The following is a 21,475-nucleotide window of genomic DNA, read 5'->3' on the forward strand; positions in this document are numbered from 1 at the left end:
TTCTTGTACCACCTAACAAAGCTTCAAAACAAGAAACAACAGGATCAAACATTACAAGAAACTAGGTGTATTCCAGAGCAATTCTTTGAGTATATTTATAAGAATTCAAAAATATTCTGATCCAACAAGGTAAAATACAATGTCTGATATTGAATAAAAATGTACAAGGGTGCCTGAGTGGCTCAGTCGTTAAGCAACTGACTCTTGGTTTCGGCTGAAGTCATGATCTCACAGTTCATGGGGGCAGACCCCGTGTCGCGCTCTGTACTGACAGCAAGGAGCCTACTTGGAATTCTCTCTTTTCTCTCTCTCTGCCCTTCTCTCTCTCTCTCTCTCTCTCAAAAATAAATAAACACTACAAAAGTTTTTTTTTTAATTACAAAAAAGTAGAAATTACGACCTTTAATGAGAAGAAAAACAACCAATCCAAACTGACCCAGAAATGAAAGAGATGATTCAATTAGTTAATAAGGATATTTAAACAGTTATATAACTATTGTATGTCATATCTCTGTATTGTATATGTGCTAGAAACTAGGGGGGGATTATTACATGAAAGTTGAGATAAGAAACATATTAAAAAAGGCTGAAATGAAATTTCAAGAGTAAAAACTGCAATGTCCGAGATAAAAATATACAGAAAGGGATTAAGAGGGATTAAGAGCTATAAAAGCTGTCTAAAAGAGAATATAGAGAGAAGAAAAATAGTTACAAAAATCAACAGAGCCTCAGTTATTTCTGGGACAACTCTGAGTGACCTAATACACTTAATTGGAGTCCTTGAAGGGGGGGAAACACACACAAAAATAGATTTCTTAAAAATGGCTGAAAATAAATAATATGAATTTATTAGAACTATAAACTCATATATCAAAAAGTTAAATAATCCCAAGCCCAAGAAACATAGATTGAAAAATACATAATCATATTGTTTACAGAAAATAAAAGAGAGAAAATCTTAAAAGCAACCAAAGGAAAAAATTATATGATGTACAGAGGATGAAAGAGAAGAATGACAAGAAATTTCCATTGGGAACAGTGCAAACTAGAAGATAGGTGTGAAGTTTGGCGATGCTCTACAAGACCACTCTCTTTTCTGACACCAGTTGTAACGGTGGGGGTCCCCTTCAGTTTCAGTAATTTGCTAGAAGGATGTACAAAATTCACTGAAGGCTATTATACTCACAGCTACTATTTATTACATCTAAATGATTACAGATTAAAATCAGCAAAAAAAAAAAAAAAAAAAAAAAAAAGATAGATGGGGCAGAGTCCCAGAAAATTTTAAACATGGAAAGTTCACTTGTCTTCTCCCAGGGGATTTGCAGACAGTGTTAAGGTTCCTGACAATAATATGTTACCCTATGCCGAGTATTGCCAATAAGGAAAGTGTCCAGTACCTTACGGTGCTCAGAGATTTTATTGGGATTTGGTTTTGTGGACATGGTTAACAGCCCCCGTGGTTTACTTCAGTCCCCAACTCCTCCACAGGTCAAAATTGATACTGTGACCCAACGCCTTCCCCATAAATCACACTGTTAACTATTGGGCATTGCCCTAAACCTTCAAGTGAAAAAAAAAAAAAAAAAAAAAAAAAAAAAAAGACGCCCTTATCAGGCAGGATATTCCAAGGATTTAGCAATTACCTCCTAGAAGCTGAGGGCAAAGGCCATATTTCTCTTTGAGCAAGGTTAAATTCTTTAGTTCAGGGGATTAAATTTGAAAAGTATGTCAATCCAGAATAATTCTGTACCAATAAAACTGTCTTTCAAAAATGAGGCAGAGACATTTTCTGACATACAGGACTGAAAGACTTTATCAACTATGTTTCCACAGTACAAGAAATCTTCAATGCAGTCCTAAAGGCACAATGAAAATGATGCAAGATCGACACCCGTATTTGCAAAAGCAATAAAGGGCACCAGAGATTAGTGACTACATGAGTGAATATGACCTTTTTCTTAGTATTTAAGTTTTTTCAAAGATCATTGATTTTTGTAATTATAATTTTTTAATGTTTATTTGTTTTTGAGAGACAGAGAGGGAGAAGGCCAGAAAGAGAGGGAGACACAGAATCTAAAGCAGGCTCCAGGCTCTGAGCTGTCAGCACAAAGCCAGATGCTGGGCTGGAACTCGTGAACGTGAGACCATGTCTTGAACTGAAGTCAGATGCTTAACCGACTGAGCCATCCAGGTGCCTCAAAAATCACTGATTTTTTAAATGTATAAATAATATAATATGGGAATTATAGATATGTATAAATAAAATGTGTGACAGCAATATCACGAACACCAGGAAAATAAAAATGGGAATTTATTATTGCTCACCTAACAAAGCTTAAAAACAAATGAAAGTTTAGGTGAAGTGAGGTTCTCATACTTTATATGAAGTGCTATAAAATGACTTGTGGGCATCTATGATAAGTTAAAGGTGAATCACATAAATTCCAGCCCAACTACCAAAATAGCACAATGAAATGTTGCAGCTGAGCAGCCAATTAAGGGGTGCCTGGGTGGCTCAGTCGGTTGAGCAGCCGACTTCAGCTCAGGTCATGATCTCCCGGTCTGTGTGTCCGAGCCCCATGTTGGGCTTTGTATTGACAGCTCAGAGCCTGGAGCCTGCTTCAGATTCTGTGTCTCCCTCTCTCTCTGCCCCTTCCCTGCTCATGCTCTGTCTCCCTCTGTCTCAGAAATAAATAAACATTAAAAAAAAAACTTAAAAAAAGAATATATGATAATAAAACAAATTCAATCCAGAAGAAAGCAAAATTCTTTATAAAAACTACCTTTCCCAATATATGTTTTAGAATTAAGTGAGAATATGTATTCAAAGTCTCTGGCAGGGTGTCTTCTTATTATATTGTAAATTCTCAATACATTATTGTTATTTGTTTTAGGTAAATTTCATCACTACTAAACTTTAATTTTCTCCTAGAAAAGCAAAAATAAATAAATAAATAAATAAAGCCCAGTGTCTGATCTCTTAAGTCAATATCAGTTTAAGTATTGTACCAGTCTTGCTAGGTTTCACTTTTGTCAGTGCCTTTTACCAGGACGCTAATTCATTTCAGCCTTGGAGGTATGTATATTAACCAATCATTTTGTGGCAGACCTCAGGATTTGACTTCAGCTAATTTAAGCATATAAATGATTGCTTGGAAGCTATTGGGGTAGGTTTCAAAATAACTGAGGAGATAAAGTACACAGCCAAAAATAATGGCCGCAAATATCTGGGCTCTAGGTCACAAAATCCACAGAGTCACCTAAAGAACCACTCTTGTGGAAAACTTTGCCTCTGTTTGTGATATCTGTATGACCATCTACTTCCATTGCTGGACACTGGTTACGCCGTTACTGTCCTTGCCCTGGACAGACTCGTTCCCAGAACTTAAGGAGCTACTTCTTTAAATTTTTCATCCAGTTAAAAATCCTGAGTAAAATCAAGAGATTTGGTCAGTTATTTGTTTGTAGCTCTTTTGACTCTGTTGGTGTATCTATGTAGAAGTGTAGTTGGGAGACCTTTTTTTTTTTTTTTTTGGACTTCTTGCTTTTGTGGTAGACAATATCTTCTCTTTCACCAGTACTCATTCTATGCAAAATTGCTGAAAGGTACAGTGTGTATAAAACGTTAAGCCCGTCGCAAAAATTGCAGAAACGTGATCCAATTCATTTCATCCCGTTTCCACCTTCAGATACAAGTACATCCTTCTTCCTATAATGACACTTCCAGAGTAAAAATAAAACTTACTGTCCATAATATACTGCTACCCACAACCAACATACAATTATGTTCCACCTGCCATTTTCAGGAAGAACACCTAAAATTTCAGCAGAAACTGTGTCCAATTCCATATCCCACATTTTTTGGTGATAATTACTCATTTTCTATTTCTAGTTAAAGGAAGAAAGAAAAGGAATTGCCTCAAAGATGTAAATATGTACATGACACTAAATGGAAGGTGATAGCTGACTGTGAAAAAGCCCTCATTTCTGCTTTTGATCCCAGCCTTTCTTCATGACACTGAACCTCTCAAACCTTTCTATACTTACTTTGTTTATAGGCAACACACAGGAGGCCTCAGTTATTTACCTAGTCAGATAATATTCTCTTTTTTGTTTATTTATTTTGAGAAAGAGAGTGAGAGAGAGAGAGAGTAAGTATGCATGGGTAGAGAAGAGGCAGAAAGATGGAGAAAGAGAATCCCAAGCAGGCTTTGCTCTGTCAGCAGAGAGCCCAACACGGGGCTTGATCTCGTGAACTTTGAGATCGTGACAAGCCAAAATCAAGAATTGGACGCTTAACACATTGAGTCATCCAGGTGCCCCAACTTCTGTTCCTGAAACAGCTGATATCTTGTGTTTTGTATGGATGAGGAGACTTCTCATAAAAGTTTACACTGGTCATTGACTAAATTGTGAAAAACCTCAGAGGTCCCCTTTTATTCTATCCATACTTCTTCCTGTTGCTGTTTTAGCCAGACTCAGTTCCCTGAAATAACCTTCACCCACCTCCCTCCCTTTTCTTCTCCCTTATGTATATTCAAGAGATGAGAAGCCCAGAAGAGCTGGGTGGAATCTGACTGGTATCCTGTCGGAAATGTTTACCTTAATTACTAAAACATTTAACCCAATAACACTCCTGAATGCTAGACACAAGACAATATTTTCGGAGAGGATAATTAGACAAAGTTGTGAAATGTATTATCTACATTTCCACCTTTTGTGTTTTGTACTCACATATTTGAGATGTGGGAAAAGCAACAGCAGTTTGCCCAGAGCATGTAATTCATGCTGCAGGACAGCATCTCAAGCTTACAGGGAATCTTAAGTTAGATATCCCATTTTTTTTCATGAGTTAGCTTCACTAGGTGAATGAGAATGTGAAAAGAACAGTGCATTCCATGGTCATAAACTATCGCCTTCTTTCCCTGCAGTTACTTTCCTTTTTAGTGGTGCTGTCATATGGGAGATCATGATAATGTATTAAGTATCCCACACATGACCACATGATAGAATGGAAAAGTCTCTTCATGATGGAACGGGTCTAATACAATCAATCACTTCCTTGTAGAGGAATACAATATTGCATTTCCAGCTTTGGTCACTGCTGCTAGAAACTTAAGTAACTTAGGAGTGGTAACCAGTTTTACTTTAGGGTAAGGAAATATATGCTTACAGCTCCTTCAAAATTTCCAGCTGTACCATTACAATCATATTGTGATTGAGTTCACTGAACAAAAATGAAATAGCTGTGAAAGAAGATTGACATGCATCTAAAGAGAGATTATTTTTACCCTGTTTATGGGGGATCGTTTTGTAATCATTCAAATAATAAATGTTCTCATACTCTGTATCCATACAAAAAGTAAGTTTATGCATCTCTTCCCCAAATTTTTATCAATCAATCGAAAATCTTCCTTTTGCCCCTTGTTTACAAACATAATTTTGGGAATGAATCCGAGAGTAGTAAAAAACCAATGGAAGATTGAACCATTTTCTTTTTCAAAAAAAATTTTTTTAATGTTTATTTATTTTTGACAGAGAGAAAGACAGAGCACGAGCGGGGGGGCGGGGCAGAGAGAGAGGGAGACACAGAATCTGAAGCAGGCTCCAGGCTCTGAGCTGTCAGCACAGAGCCCAACACGGGGGCTCGAACCCACAGACCGCGAGATCATGGCATGAGCCGAAGTCGGATGCTCAACCGACTGAGCCACCCAGGTGCCCTGGACTATTTTCTATCCATAGTTCACAATGAAACTAGTAAAGAGCCATAAGTCATCATCATTCAGATAATTCTGTATCTGTGAACTGGCTGAAATTGGATCTGGGATTTGAGTAAAGAGCCATAGTTTGCTGCCATAATGGCTCCAAATCATATCCAATCTCCATTCCTGGTTTATTGTGTGTGTTTTTATACATAATATAGGACTTTGTTAGACTGCCCATCTATTTTATTCTAATTGTCTACATGAGTAAATAGCCCAAACCAAAAATCAATGTTGATCATGACTTTAGTTAACTAGACTGTTTCTATTGCCTATTCTGGTAATTCTTCAAACCATACCTCTAGCAAGTTAATGTTATTACTTTCCTTTTAACACCTGAGGATTTTCTATCATATCCATTGAAATCCCTTGTCTAAATACTTCTCAAATTTGTTGACACACTCCATCTCCTATATATTTCTTGGGATCTTCACAAAAGATTGTTCACTTTCCCTCTTGTGATTTTTCATCATTATCACTGAGTATCAGCATAATTATTACTGATAATTATATAAAACTAAATACATATCAGGGATTTTCTTAGCTTTTTAATGATCTTAAATTATTTAATTCTCATAATTATCTTATGAGAAAACTACTGTTAAAAACTCATAAAGAGGAAATGAAATGACTTGCAAAAAGTTACTATTTGAGAAATGAATGGACACGTCAAGGTCATATGTGTTAAAATCACTCCAGCACTTTCACTTCCCATACTCTTCAGATTCTTTTCTTTACCAATATCCATGAATGTTTGGCATCTCAACTTAATTTATTTGGTGCCCTAGGTGAATCTAGGTTTCAGTCAACCAACCTACTAACCAGCCAACCAACCAATCAACCAACCAACCAACCAACCAACCAACCAATTAAAACCAGTCCCAGCTGTTCCAATTTGTTCATTAAAGAAAAAACAAAAGCACAGAAAACTCTGAGCCAGTGAATCTCAACCTTGGCTGCACATTATAATTATCTCAGGAGCTTGTAAAAATTATTGATGGCAAGGCCACACCCCAAACCAATTAAATCAAAGTCTTCTGGGTAGATACTTAAACATAGGTTTTTAAGGGTTTTCTAGAATCACAGATACAGCCTGATCAACTAGGTAATAAATAATTACTTCTAAAGGATAAGAGATGCGTTGGAATGTGTGGCTATACCAAGGCTTCTGAATCCCTCAAATAAATGATTCAGATTTTAAGAATCTTTCCCACTCTCTGATAGTATATATGTCCCATTACATCAACTATCTGGTTAGACTGGGACTTCAGCTGATTATATTCACCGATAAGTAGGAACAGATTATGCACCCTGTAACTGCAAGAGACAGAAGACTATGTTAGCACAGGTATAGAATGTCGGCAGGCTTCAGTCCACAGTAGTTTTAAAGCTGTGTTTATCTTTTAGAAGTGGCCACTCTGACCCATAGTCCTGAGTAACTGTACCCTTTATTTCCTGTGGCAATAGACATTTGTTCCCCAGAATTGTGCCTTTAATGGACACTTCATTCTCAGTGTCCATTAGCAATAATTTATTTTGCTATTCCATGACTACATGCCAAGAATGGCAGTACCTTTTAATATTAATTGGATTCCTATTGCCTTCAACAACAAGCAAGCTAGATAATCAAGCCCAGATCAGCCCCTCCCTTTCTCCTGAGGTTCTGTTGCTTGCAAACCCTCTATATGTGTAATATATGTATAATATATGTGTACTCCTACTCTACATACATATTCTATATGCATTCTCCTTTATATACATACTTCTCCAAATATATACTTCTACTCACTGTATTGCAAAAATTAGAAAGAGCTTTTAATAAACTTAAGCAGATTGCTTCTCAAGTATTATCTCTTTCTAAAGGTTTTCCTTTATTAACTTATCTAGTACAACGTCTCTATTTTATCTTTCATAATTTAAGCCCCTTTGTATTTATTGGCTTCCTTTTTTTTCTTCCTAATTATAAAATATTCTTTTCACTGGATTATTTGCTTAGGAAGATAAGACAGATGCCTAATTTCTTCATATCTGCAGCTTAGACACCCAAAGCCATTCCTGGTGTATGATTATGCTCAGTCACATTATAACATATAACATGTATCTAAACACATATAACTAATATAAAATAATATATAATAAAATTTATATACCTTATAACTATATAATATAATACATAACATATACTTAACTTTTATATTACACATAACTTATGTAACTTATATGATATAAAACAGTATGTTATATATAACATAGTATATTTAATATTTTATATATACACTCACACATATAACACATATGTATGTGCATAATATATTAGATGTGATAGGAGATAGTCTCCAAAAATACCTCACAATTTCTCTTCTCCCTGTAGCCACATGCAGCTCTTTCCATCAAGAAACTAAGTCTTCTCATTTTTCCTTCTCATTGAATCTGGACTGGATTTATGATTTTCTCTTACCAAAAAAATTGCGAAGTGAAAATGTGAAATTCCATTTCTAAACCTTAAGAGTTCTGATACCTCTCTTTCTGCTCTCATGGAACCCAGATACCATCCTATAATGAAGTCCAGGATATCTTGCCAGAGAGAGATGCCACATGAAGGTAAGATAATATATATATATATATATATATATATATATATATATATATATACACTAAATTAAAGACTGTAATGTATTTGTAGGGAAAAAAAGGTATGAAGGTAGGGGGAAAAAAGAAGACAAATGTCTAAAATAGGTGCATGTTGAAATCTAAATACATTTTATATTCTGATTTATATGTTATTTATTATTGAAAATGAAGTTTATAAAACCAATGTAAAGCATTTGTAAAGAAGCTTCTAAATTCAATTTCACATTTTCTGCAGTTATGTTCTATAACAAATTATTTCAGATAGTACAAAAGATACCTGAATAATTGTTACTTGTCAGACTCCAGTAATTACATTTTTATTGTTGCTGTGTGGCTAAATAATTACATAAAAGTGAATCTAAAACAATTCTCACCTTCATGTAAGCAGTAATTGAGTCATGGATTTGGGGTAAATCAGTCTTGCTAGCATGCTATAAGTTTATTGAGCAGGTGTCTGTGGGCACCTGGGACTTCTAGGAAGGGCACCTTAGTAGGATTTGGGAATTCAGAGAAGGCAACTAAAAGAGAGCTCTCAGTGATTGACTAGGAAAAGTGGTACGAGGGAAGAAATAGAGGAGATAAGGCAAATAAGGACATACACATGTGTCAAGATCCATAATGGTTGAATCATAAGGCACAAAGTGTTGAGCATTGTAAGAGGGTGAAATTATACGAAACCTCCTAAAAACAGTTGTCAGGAGTTTAGACATTGTTTTGATTGTGATGGGAAATTGAATATAACCTTTATTCAGGGCGGAGTATGAATTGGTGACAGGTAAAAGTATAAGAAGCTGTTGTGTCAATCCAGGCAAAGGACAATGGTTGCCTAAAATAAAGTAGAAACAGTGGGGATAGACATTGACATAAAATGATTGTCCCATATTAAGGAGGTAGAGATCTAATTTTCTTGGTTATTAGCTGTAGGAAGTAAAGGAGATGAAAGGCAAGGATGATACCAAGATATCTGGCTTGTATAACTAGCTGCATGAACTTGAATTTGACAGTTCAAGAAAACTGATGTGAGAATCCTCTCTCCATAAAATTTTCTGTCTTTATGGGATTTAAATATCTCATTACACATATTCACTCAACCTTACTGCCTAATACCTGCATAGATGAGTGACCATCTTCCACACATGAGTGGATCTTTGTATTATGTAGCTTAATATTCTCATAAAGAAATTCTGTCTTCTTTTTTGTTTTAAATAATTGAAGACAGCATTTATTTTTCTGATTCCTTATAAATACTTGGATTGATTGTCTAAAAGCACTTCATAGACTAGGTAGAAATTCCAACCAAGGAATGAATAGAGAAAACCCACTTTTGTCCTCTATTTAGGTCTACATGAAGGACGAGTTAGTTGTCCAGAACTAATGTTCTAATGTTTTCTGCAATAACTTCATTATAATATTATATGCCTTTTATATGATTAAAAAATGTCAAGCTACATAATTTCTTCTAACTTTTAAAATATTGTATTATGACTTCTAATTATTGGGTTGAATATTATATGAAAATATAAAAAGTTAATAAAGAATCTATAAAATTTTATTATTCAAGAGAAAAATTATATATAAATCAGTATAACTGAAGTCTGAAACAAAAGGAAAAGAACTCATAATTTCACTCTAAATTCTCAATGAAACTGACATAGTTTATACATTTTATCCTAAAACAAAGAAACTGCATGGAGCATGGTCAGCACTCCATGACACTAATCTGTTATTATCATACAAATGATTATTAAAAGCTATTTCTGTTCCTTTGAAATATTATTAAAATAGACATAGCCTCAGAATTCTTTAAAATCTTATTTATTTTGAGAGAGAGAGAGAGAGAGCACACATGAGCAGGGGGAAGGCAGAGAGAGAGGGGGCTGGGGGACAGAGAGAATCCCAAGTAGGCTCCATGCTATGAGCACAGATCCTTACGTGGGACTCAATCTCATGAATCATGAGATCAGATAGTGAATTGAGCTAATATCAAGAGTCAGATTAGTAACCAAATAAGTCACCCTGGGGCCTCTACTCTCAGAATTCGTGTAGTAATATTGTAGGAATTATTAAATTGCTCTTATTACCAAAGAAAGTTACTTTATCAATGCTGATGACTTCTAGATTTGTATCTGTACCCAAAATCCCTGCTAAGTACTGAATCCGTACATTCATTTGGATGTACAAATGTTTACTTCATAAGAATTTCAACTTTAATAGTATCTCTAAATTTGAACATAAAATTGACAATATTCTAATCCTTTCCCTGGTGAAAGCATCCATCTTACCCCCAATCACATTTGGACAATAAAGACTTACTAATTTTCTTTTAAGAATGCAAACTGGCAATATCCTAGATGTTTCCTTATTTCCCCACTCTCTGTGAAAGAACTTTCTTATATCATCTTTTTTTCTTTCTATTGCCACTGTCTACTTATGAATTTATTAGTTATCACTTCATCTATTCAAAATTACATCCTTCTTAGTAAATTGGAAATCACTTTGCCCCTTTCCAATTTATCCTTTATAATGACTCCACAATTATCACTCTTAAAGGGGAAAGCTAATTAGGACAAAACTATCCCAGTCCACAGTCTTCATTGTTTTACAATTACTTAACAAGTAAAATCTAAATTCCCTCCCCATATAAAAATGTCTCTTTGTTGTCTAGTCCTTGTTCTTTGTTTTCTAGCATTTGGACACTCTTTATTATACATTGAACTTTAAAACAGCCAATACATTTGCTGTTTCCTCTATCAGAAAGTTCTCATCCCCCACTTAACTGCTTGAGTTCAGGGGTGGGGTGCCTATTCATTATTTAAGTTTTACCTCAATACCCTCCTGATTCTCCTTTCTGAAGACCTTTCTGGCTCACTCAAATACTTGTTCCCCAAATCTCCCATTTTATAAATATTTATTTTAAAATTTTAATATTTTATAATTTTTAGAACATGTTTGTGTGTGTGTATATATATTATATATATACACTTATATACAGACATTTTACTGTGTTACATATATGTATATATCTGTATACACATTTAATATACTTGTATATAATAAGTTTATTGAGTTTATTTTTTTTTTTTTTTTTTTTTTATTAAGTGAATTTATTATTATTTTTTAATGATTTTCTTTGTTGGTAGTTTCTTTTTTTTTTTTTTTTTTTTTTTTTTTTTTTTTTTTAATATATGAAATTTACTGTCAAATTGGTTTCCATACAACACCCAGTGCTCATCCCAAAAGGTGCCCTCCTCAATACCCATCACCCACCCTGTCCTCCCTCCCACCCTGCCCTCCCTCCCACCCCCCGTCAACCCTCACTTTGTTCTCAGTTTTTAACAGTCTCTTATGCTTTGGCTCTCTCCCACTCTAACCTCTTTTTTTTTTTTTTTTTTCCTTCCCCTCCCCCATGGGTTTCTGTTATGTTTCTCAGGATCCACATATGGTATCTGTCTTTCTCTGTATGGCTTATTTCACTTAGCATCACACTCTCCAGTTCCATCCATGTTGCTACAAAAGGCCATATTTCATTTTTTCTCATTGCCACGTAGTATTCCATTGTGTATATAAACCACAATTTCTTTATCCATTCATCAGTTGATGGACATTTAGGCTCTTTCCATAATTTGGCTATTGTTGAGAGTGCCGCTATAAACATTGGGGTACAGGTGCCCCTATGCATCAGTACTCCTGTATCCCTTGGATAAATTCCTAGCAGTGCTATTGCTGGGTCATAGGGTAGGTCTATTTTTAATTTTCTGAGGAACCTCCACACTGCTTTCCAGAGTGGCTGCACCAATTTGCATTCCCACCAACAGTGCAAGAGGGTTCCTGTTTCTCCACATCCTCTCCAGCATCTATAGTCTCCTGATTTCTTCATTTTGGCCACTCTGACTGGCGTGAGGTGGTATCTGAGTGTGGTTTTGATTTGTATTTCCCTGATAAGGAGCGACGTTGAACATCTTTTCATGTGCCTGTTGGCCATCCGGATGTCTTCTTTAGAGAAGTGTCTATTCATGTTTTCTGCCCATTTCTTCACTGGGTTATTTGTTTTTCGGGTGTGGAGTTTGATGAGCTCTTTATAGATTTTGGATACTAGCCCTTTGTCCGATGTGTCATTTGCAAATATCTTTTCCCATTCCGTTGGTTGCCTTTTAGTTTTGTTGGTTGTTTCCTTTGCTGTGCAGAAGCTTTTTATCTTCATAAGGTCCCAGTAATTCACTTTTGCTTTTAATTCCCTTGCCTTTGGGGATGTGCCGAGTAAGAGATTGCTACGGCTGAGGTCAGAGAGGTCTTTTCCTGCTTTCTCCTCTAAGGTTTTGATGGTTTCCTGTCTCACATTCAGGTCCTTTATCCATTTTGAGTTTATTTTTGTGAATGGTGTGAGAAAGTGGTCTAGTTTCAACCTTCTGCATGTTGCTGTCCAGTTCTCCCAGCACCATTTGTTAAAGAGACTGTCTTTTTTCCATTGGATGTTCTTTCCTGCTTTGTCAAAGATGAGTTGGCCATATGTTTGTGGGTCTAGTTCTGGGGTTTCTATTCTATTCCATTGGTCTATGTGTCTGTTTTTATGCCAATACCATGCTGTCTTGATGATGACAGCTTTGTAGTAGAGGCTAAAGTCTGGGATTGTGATGCCTCCTGCTTTGGTCTTCTTCTTCAAAATTACTTTGGCTATTCGGGGCCTTTTGTGGTTCCATATGAATTTTAGGATTGCTTGTTCTAGTTTCGAGAAGAATGCTGGTGCAATTTTGATTGGGATTGCATTGAATGTGTAGATAGCTTTGGGTAGTATTGACATTTTGACAATATTTATTCTTCCAATCCATGAGCAGGGAATGTCTTTCCATTTCTTTATATCTTCTTCAATTACCTGCATAAGCTTTCTATAGTTTTCAGCATACAGATCTTTTACATCTTTGGTTAGATTTATTCCTAGGTATTTTATGCTTCTTGGTGCAATTGTGAATGGGATCAGTTTCTTCATTTGTCTTTCTGTTGCTTCATTGTTAGTGTATAAGAATGCAACTGATTTCTGCACATTGATTTTGTATCCTGCAACTTTGCTGAATTCATGTATCAGTTCTAGCAGACTTTTGGTGGAGTCTATCGGATTTTCCATGTATAATATCATGTCATCTGCAAAAAGCGAAAGCTTGACTTCATCTTTGCCAATTTTGATGCCTTTGATTTCCTTTTGTTGTCTGATTGCTGATGCTAGAACTTCCAGCACTATATTAAACAGCAGCGGTGACAGTGGGCATCCCTGTCGTGTTCCTGATCTCAGGGAAAAAGCTCTCAGTTTTTCTCCGTTGAGGATGATGTTAGCTGTGGGCTTTTCATAAATGGCCTTTATGATCTTTAAGTATGTTCCTTCTATCCCGACTTTCTCAAGGGTTTTTATTAAGAAAGGGTGCTGGATTTTGTCAAAGGCCTTTTCTGCATCGATTGACAGGATCATATGGTTCTTCTCTTTTTTTTTGTTAATGTGATGTATCACGTTGATCGATTTGCGAATGTTGAACCAGCCCTGCATCCCAGGAATGAATCCCACTTGGTCATGGTGAATAATTCTTTTTATATGCTGTTGAATTCGATTTGCTAGTATCTTATTAAGAATTTTTGCATCCATATTCATCAGGGATATTGGCCTGTAGTTCTCTTTTTTTACTGGGTCTCTGTCTGGTTTAGGAATCAAAGTAATACTGGCTTCATAGAATGAGTCTGGAAGTTTTCCTTCCCTTTCTATTTCTTGGAATAGCTTGAGAAGGATAGGTATTATCTCTGCTTTAAATGTCTGGTAGAACTCCCCTGGGAAGCCATCTGGTCCTGGACTCTTATTTGTTGGGAGATTTTTGATAACCGATTCAATTTCTTCGCTGGTTATGGGTCTGTTCAAGCTTTCTATTTCCTCCTGATTGAGTTTTGGAAGAGTGTGGGTGTTTAGAAATTTGTCCATTTCTTCCAGGTTGTCCAATTTGCTGGCATATAATTTTTCATAGTATTCCCTGATAATTGTTTGTATCTCTGAGGGATTGGTTGTAATCATTCCATTTTCATTCATGATTTTATCTATTTGGGTCATCTCCCTTTTCTTTTTGAGAAGCCTGGCTAGAGGTTTGTCAATTTTGTTTATTTTTTCAAAAAACCAACTCTTGGTTTCGTTGATCTGCTCTACAGTTTTTTTAGATTCTATATTGTTTATTTCTGCTCTGATCTTTATGATTTCTCTTCTTCTGCTGGGTTTAGGCTGCCTTTGCTGTTCTGCTTCTATTTCCTTTAGGTGTGCTGTTAGATTTTGTATTTGGGATTTTTCTTGTTTCTTGAGATAGGCCTGGATTGCAATGTATTTTCCTCTCAGGACTGCCTTCGCTGCGTCCCAAAGCGTTTGGATTGTTGTATTTTCATTTTCGTTTGTTTCCATATATGTTTTAATTTCTTCTCTAATTGCCTGGTTGACCCACTCATTCGTTAGTAGGGTGTTCTTTAACCTCCATGCTTTTGGAGGTTTTCCAGACTTTTTCCTGTGGTTGATTTCAAGCTTCATAGCATTGTGGTCTGAAAGTATGCATGGTATAATTTCAATTCTTGTAAACTTATGAAGGGCTGTTTTGTGCCCCAGTATATGATCTATCTTGGAGAATGTTCCATGTGCACTCGAGAAGAAAGTATATTCTGTTGCTTTGGGATGCAGAGTTCTAAATATATCTGTCAAGTCCATCTGATCCAATGTATCATTCAGGGCCCTTGTTTCTTTATTGACTGTGTGTCTAGATGATCTATCCATTTCTGTAAGTGGGGTGTTAAAGTCCCCTGCAATGACCACATTCTTATCAATAAGGTTGCTTATGTTTATGAGTAATTGTTTTATATATCTGGGGGCTCGGGTATTTGGCGCATAGACATTTATAATAGTTAGCTCTTCCTGGTGGATAGACCCTGTGATTATTATATAATGCCCTTCTTCATCTCTTGTTACAGCCTTTAATTTAAAGTCTAGTTTGTCTGATATAAGTATGGCTACTCCAGCTTTCTTTTGGCTTCCAGGAGCATGATAAATAGTTCTCCATCCCCTCACTCTCAATCTAAAGGTGTCCTCAGATCTAAAATGAGTCTCTTGTAGACAGCAAATAGATGGGTCTTGTTTTTTTATCCATTCTGATACCCTATGTCTTTTAGTTGGCGCATTTAATCCATTTACATTCAGTGTTATTATAGAAAGATATGGGTTTAGAGTCATTGTGATGTCTGTATGTTTTATGCTTGTAGTGATGTCTCTGGTACTTTGTCTCACAGGATCCCCCTTAGGATCTCTTGTAGGGCTGGTTTCGTGGTGACAAATTCCTTCAGTTTTTGTTTGTTTGGGAAGACCTTTATCTCTCCTTCTATTCTAAATGACAGACTTGCTGGATAAAGGATTCTCGGCTGCATATTTTTTCTGTTTAGCACACTGTAGATCTCGTGCCAAGCCTTTCTGGCCTGCCAAGTTTCAAAGGAGAGATCAGTCACGAGTCTTATAGGTCTCCCTTTATATGTGAGGGCACGTTTATCCCTTGCTGCTTTCAGAATTTTCTCTTTATCCTTGTATTTTGCCAGTTTCACTATGATATGTCGTGCAGAAGATCGATTCAAGTTACGTCTGAAGGGAGTTCTCTGTGCCTCTTGGATTTCAATGCCTTTTTCCTTCCCCAGTTCAGGGAAGTTCTCAGCTATAATTTGTTCAAGTACCCCTTCAGCACCCTTCCCTCTCTCTTCCTCCTCTGGGATACCAATTATGCGTATATTATTTTTTTTTAGTGTATCACTTAGTTCTCTAATTTTCCCCTCATACTCCTGGATTTTTTTATCTCTCTTTCTTTCAGCTTCCTCTTTCTCCATAACTTTATCTTCTAGTTCACCTATTCTCTCCTCTGCCTCTTCAAGCCGAGCCATCGTGGATTCCATTTTGTTTTGCATTTCGTTTAAAGCGTTTTTCAACTCCTCGTGACTGTTCCTTAGTCCCTCGATCTTTGTGGCAAGAGATTCTCTGCTGTCCTGTATACTGTTTTCAAGCCCAGCGATTAATTTTATGACTATTATTCTAAATTCACTTTCTGTTATATTATTTAAATCCTTTTTGATCAGTTCATTAGCTGTTGTTATTTCCTGGAGATTCTTCTGAGGGGAATTCTTCCGTTTGGTCATTTTGGAGAGTCCCTGGCGTGGTGAGGACCTGCAGTGCACTTCCCCTGTGCTGTGGTGTATAACTGGAGTTAGTGGGCGGGGCCGCAGTCTGACCCGATGTCTGCCCCCAGCCCACTGCTGGGGCCACAGTCAGACTGGTGTGTGCCTTCTCTTCCCCTCTCCTAGGGGCGGGATTCACTGTGGGGTGGCGTGTCCCGTCTGGGCTACTTGCACACTGCCAGGCTTGTGTTGCTGGGGATCTGGCGTATTAGCTGGGGTGGGTAGGCAAGGTGCACGGGGGCTGGAGGGGCAGGCTTAGCTTGCTTCTCCTTAGGTGATCCACTTCAGAAGGAGCCCTGTGGCAGCGGGAGGGAGTCAGATCCGCTGCCGGAGGTTTGGCTCCGCAGAAGCACAGAGTTGGGTGTTTGCGCGGAGCGAGCAAGTTCCCTGGCAGGAACTGGTTCCCTTTGGGATTTTGGCTGGGGGATGGGCGGGGGAGATGGCGCTGGCGCCTTTGTTCCCCGCCAAGCTGAGCTCTGCCGTCCGGGGGCTCAGCAGCTCTCCCTCCCTTTGTCCTCCAGCCTTCCCGCTTTCCGAGCAGAGCTGTTAACTTATGACCTCCCAGACGCTAAGTCGCTAAGTCGCGCTTGCTGTCGGAACACAGTCTGTCCGGCCCCTCCGCTTTTGCCAGCCAGACTCGGGGGCTCTGCTTGGCCGGCGAGCCGCCCCTCCGCCCCGGCTCCCTCCCGCCAGTCCGTGGAGCGCGCACCGCCTCGCCGCCCTTCCTACCCTCTTCCGTGGGCCTCTGGTCTGCGCTTGACTCCGGAGACTCCCTTCTGCTAATCCTCTGGCGGTTTTCTGGGTTCTTTAGGCAGGTGTAGGTGGAATCTAAGTGATCGGCAGGACGCGCTGTGAGCCCCGCGTCCTCCTACGCCGCCATCTTCCGGAACCTCTCAGTTTATTGAGTTTAGAACCTAATTTTGGAGGGAAGGGTTTTTTTGTTTTGTTTTTTTTTTCTTATTGTTTGAACTCTTTAGCCTAGGGCAATTGCTACTATATAATAGTCACATAATAAATGTTAAGCAAATGAGTATATCAATGGATAATTTCAATATAATATTTATAAATATTTGCTAAGCATTCAATAAACTTCTCTGCTTTATGGAATGATATAAGTTTTAACTATATAATTTCTTTTTAGCTGTCATTTATGCCCTATTGTGTTAATTATATTATCTGGGATAAAAAAAGTAAATAAACAAGCAAACAAATTTAATGACCAACCAATACTTGGCAAATACTGGCACTCTACAAAGGGTCCTTATAGTTTTATAGTGAAACCAGGTCACCTCTGGGGATAGGTGTTAGCTCTTGCATTGGATTCTGTAAGTATATAATCACTCCATCTGAGATTTTATATGCCTTTCTAAAATATGACCACAGATACGTATACCCTTTCTTAACATAATGTTACATCTTCTTCAGAAAGGAGTGGTAAAGGAACGGGAGGTAAAGAAATGTACTTATGAGTCTGTGAACTATGGTTTAATTTTAAATTGAAGAAGACCAGGGGCACCCGGGTGGCTCAGTTGGTTAACCTCCAACTTCGCTTCAGGTCATGATCTCATCCTCCATGAGTTAAAACTCCACATGAGGCTCTGTGTTGACAACACGGAGCCTGCTTGGGATTCTCGCTCTCTCTCCCTCTCAAAATAAATAAATGAACCTAAAAAAATAGATTTTAAACTGAGGAAGACCAATATTGATAGACTCTGGTTCATAAGTGCCTTCCTTTCCTCAAGGAAAAAGAAGATGGGACTCTTTTGCAATATTTGCAGTGTTTATTCAAAGCTAGGTCAGCTACAGGGGTGACTGGATGTCTCAGTTGGTTAAACATCTGACTTCAGTTCAGGTCATGATCTCACAGTCCTTGAGCTCGAGCCCCGCATCAGGCTCTGTGCTGATAGCTCAGAACCTGGAGCCTGCTTTGGATTCTGTGTCTTCCTCTCTCTCTGCCTCTCGCCTGCTTTCTCTCTCTCTCTCTCTCTCTCTCTCTCTCAAAAATAAATAAATGTTAAAAATTTTGAAAAAAAATCTAGGTCAGCTATAAATGAATAAACATCAGGAACTCAATGAAGTAAATAGAAAAATACAATGGTTCATGTGAGAAAGGAAAATAAAATGGACTTTTTATAGAATCAGTGAATGCTGATAGGCTATGTAGAGTAGAATGGCGAAACACTCAATTAATGATTTATACAGTGTGTTTATGACACACTGCTGACAAGGAATGAAGGGTTATTAAGAGCATAGAAACTATAACCCAAGCAAATGGCAGCCAGATGAATCTCTCAAGACTCTCCTCTGATTCTAGAGTGGTTTGTGGAATAATTCAGTGTTTCTGATTTTTGCTCACCTACCAGTTCATACATAGACAATCTCACTGAGTATTAGTAACAGCCACCAGCTTTTCTTTCTTTTCTCTTTCTTTCTTTCCCTTTCCTTTCCTATATATCTCTGTATATACATTCTTTCTTTCTAAATTTGATCCAAGGGTTTATTTTTTCTCATGGGATAATTAAAGGATAAACTTAAGTATAAATAGTAGCTATTTCTTAAAGAATCTAGAAATGACCACTGGTTCTTTAGGGGACTGGATATTTTCAGGAATGACATTTTTGGTGTAAAAAAAAGTTATTAAATATATGGTGTGTCGTCACTTAGGAAGATACATTTAGTATATAAAATAAACTAATGAAATATTTGCAACGGTTACATACATGTCTTTAATTAGTAACCTAACTTCATCTATCTTTTTAGTTCATAAACTAGAATTACATATTACTACAAGAACTCTGGAATGCATGGTGGGAAGTTCTCTTTATTGTTATTTTACAGATAAATATATCTAGGGCCAAGGAAATGGAAAATTGTACCTAAATCAGGCAATTAAGAAGTGGCCAGGGAAGCATTTCAGAAGATGTCTTCTGAATCCAAAACAGGCTCTGCCTTTATTGTAGTAAACAGATCTGTGTGCAGTTGGCCACTTGTCCAGGTTTTTTGTTTTGTTTTGTTGTTGTTTTTTTTTTGTGTGTGAAGAAGTTATACAGTTTTTGTTGTTTTTTTTTTTTAATTTTTTTGTAATGTTTATTTATTTTTGACAGAGAGAGAGAGAGAGAGAGAGATCATGCATGAGCAGGGGAGGGGCAGAGAGAGAGGGAGACACAGAATCCGAAGCAGGCTCCACGCTCTGAGCCGTCAGCACAGAGCCCAACGCAGGGCTCGAACCCACAGACGGTGAGATCATGACCTGAGCCGAAGTCGGACGCCAACCGACTGAGCTACCCAGGCTCCCCAATATACAATTTAAAAAAAAGTTTTTACTTATTTTAATTTCTGATCTATTGGTTTCAGTATTTCTGTTTATAAGAAAGAGAAGAATAGCTACAGAAAAAATATTCCTGGAATTCTACCTATTGGCTTATCTATGGAAGGAAGTGTAGAAAAAATGCTGCATTTCTCTTTTTCAACAGAAACCAGTAGGAAAACATAAAAACAGATATGTATTTAATACACAAGGCAATCATGTATTTAATACTTTCCAGTTAGGCATATGTAAGAAAAAAACAAACAAACAAAACTTTTACATAATACAATAAAATTAATAAAATGGGAAGAAAAATATTAGAATTCCTTCATGTTACTTTCCCTCCCCAATTTAGTGTATATTATCTATATCTTTCTATTTTGTTATTTGCTTATTGAATTTATTATTTCTCCTCTGTTTTTGGATTTAGCCATTTTTTACTATTCATTTTAGGCAGTGATAAGATTTAGTAAGCTATTTGATCATATGCCTTCCATGTTCTTAGAAGAATCTCAGTTTGATTTATTGTTCTAATGTGTCAAGGCCAATTTTTCACCTAGAAAACTTACAATTATACATGATAAGATTTGTGCTTTTATAAACTAATGAAACATTGCTATATGCAGCATTCTATACTCGAAGTTCTTTCCTTCAATGATTTATAAATATTAACTTATTATTTATAATATATACAGATGCAGCTTAAGATAAATCTAAAATTTTTCCTTTAAAAATAATCCTCCATTTCTTGATTTGTTTGTTTACATTATAAATTTTATCATGTTTGGACCTTATGAATAATTTTATTGATTTCATAAATTTTCTTTTGTTTCATTCTTGGAAGTTTGTGTTTATTAATATTTAAAGCATTTTATCTCATTTTTTAAAAATTACTTTATCTTGTTGGATCATCTGTACATAAGTACATCTTTCCTCAACATTTTTTTCTGTGTATCAATCACGTTAACTTTTCCTGCTGTTGTTCTTGAAAATTTCCACAATCTAATCTTAAAACTCACATTTTTTTACAGTTTCACACACCCTACGATTTTTCATATATCTCTATCTTTACCTATCTTTCTATCTGTCATCTACCTATTCACTACTGGTTCAATGTATGGCAGTTTATGATAAACTGTAAAGATGACTTATATCGGATATTAGTGATATTGGTTTTCAGATAACATTGTCTTACGTGTCTTTCTTTTAAGGTGAGTTTATTGAGATGTCCATTGAAACCAGCACAAATTGCAAATGCTGTGCAATTTAAACAGGACTTTCCTGCTTGGCTCTGTTTTATATTTCCCATTCTTATTTCATTTTGCTAAAATCTTTTTTGGTTTAAGTGCATTGATTTTATTTATTTCAAATTCTGATCTACTGGTTTCAATATTTCTGCATCAGATGGAATGCATTGTACAATTTTCTATTTTTCATCAAAGCATTTTTTCCTGGTATCTAGTTATTTTGATGCGAGTGCACATTGTCCTTGGAGAAATCAGCTATTCCATGCATGGGACTTATTTTAAAGCCCAGGCTCCAGCCTCTCTGT

Source organism: Panthera leo, chromosome B1 (assembly GCF_018350215.1).
Source record: "Panthera leo isolate Ple1 chromosome B1, P.leo_Ple1_pat1.1, whole genome shotgun sequence".
Lineage (NCBI taxonomy): Eukaryota > Metazoa > Chordata > Mammalia > Carnivora > Felidae > Panthera > Panthera leo.